The sequence below is a fragment of the Petaurus breviceps genome, unplaced genomic scaffold (genome assembly GCF_028583685.1).
Source record: "Petaurus breviceps papuanus isolate PSGF00001 unplaced genomic scaffold, PetGlider_PUasm1.0 188, whole genome shotgun sequence".
Lineage (NCBI taxonomy): Eukaryota > Metazoa > Chordata > Mammalia > Diprotodontia > Petauridae > Petaurus > Petaurus breviceps.
This window is the reverse complement of record NW_027185804.1, coordinates 38,620,413-38,622,079: the sequence shown is the minus strand read 5'-3', so window position 1 is coordinate 38,622,079 and position 1,667 is coordinate 38,620,413.

Below are 1,667 nucleotides of genomic sequence, written 5' to 3'. Positions count from 1 at the left end.
TCTCTCTCTCTCTCTTTCTCTCATTCACTCACTGAATGAAGGAACTATATAAATAATTAATTTATAAATAATTAATTTCTTTGAGAATTATAAGTTTTATAAGAAGAAGCTTCTAACACAATCATTCTTCATATAAACCCAAAAAAGAAACAGGGAAGGTCCTATAGAGTAGAAGAGACTCTATGATGGCTTTTATTTCAAACTGCAAACAGTAGATTGCCCTCCTCCCACTGCCAGGGTCAAGTCTACAAGCTCACAGGTGCCCACACACACAGAGCTGGGTCTGACACCATTAGAGGAGAGCCTCAAGCCAACTCCCCAAACTTCACTCCTAGACTTTTAAGCCATTTTCTCAATGGTGGTTAGCCACGTTTTTGTCCAGGAGAAACCCGCATTATCCTGATTAATTATAATTTATTATATAACATTACTCCCCAAAAGACCCATCTACGTTTTATTTAATTCCCAGCTCTCCAGACACTCCCCTTCTTAAGTCCCTGAGCTTCCTTTCTCCTAAGCAGGGTGGGAATAGTTTCCTACTTCTCCCACCCAAAAGATGCTCCTGCTAGGATTCAATGAGTTATTTTTTTTCTGGGGGTGGGGGGAAATAATGGAAGGCGTAAGAAGTTGAGCTAGAGAATGGTGTTCATTCGGATGGATCTGATTGGTCTCTAATTTTGAGATCACAAGACATGGAAATGCAAGTGAGCAAGGGAACTAAAATTTCTAGATTGGTAAATTCAAAGGCAGTATGTAAAAATCAAAATGCCAAAGTCTTGGTACAGTTTTTTTAAACTAATATTTAACTTTTATTCAATTATATATTTTTTTAAAATTATGGGTTTTTTTAAGTTTTGAGTTTCAAATTCTATACTTTGTCCCTCTCTCCCCTTCTTCCTCCCTAAGATGTCAAGTAATCTGATATAGGTTAAACATGTGTGATCATCTAAATCATATTCATTGTAGTCATTTTGTGCTTTTAAGCTCAGCTTTGAAGTACATTAAAACTTTTGAAACACCCCAAGTAGAAAGTTAGAAATTTCTGTGTTTGTGTGTGTGTGTGTGTGTGTGTGTGTGTGTGTGTGTGTGTGTGTGTGTGTGTAGATATGGGTAGAAGGGGCTGGGCAGAAGGGAAGGAGAATAAGGAAGAAAAAATAGCCATCATAAGGGAATAGATGTTATATTAGATGACAAAAGGGAAGAACAGGGGAAAAACCAGCAGGCCTGAACTGCAGCACAGATTTTCCCTTACATCAAGGAAAATCTACTTCATTATTACATCCAACTATTTATTCTAGTTGTTGGGCTGGAGGACTGAGCAGAAAATTGTTAATCCCTTCTCTACATGTCAGACAAGAAAAATATTTGAAGGCTGAAACATCATACCCCTATCCTCAACCTTCTTTCCATCTAATTCCTTTAGCTGATCCCCATATGGGCTAGTTCTCAGCTGGTACTTGGTTCTACTCTTGTACTATGTCAGGCCTTTTGTCTTTCGCCTCTCACCTCTTCTTTTCCAATTGTACAGGTCCAGATCCCCAGCTGATCTATCCTGGAAGCCTCCATGCATTACCCTCCAACCTCCTGACTAAACACTGTCGCTAGTGACTTGAAGTCTTCTTTCTATCTTTCCATAAAAATCAGGGCTGGGAAAATGACAATATCAT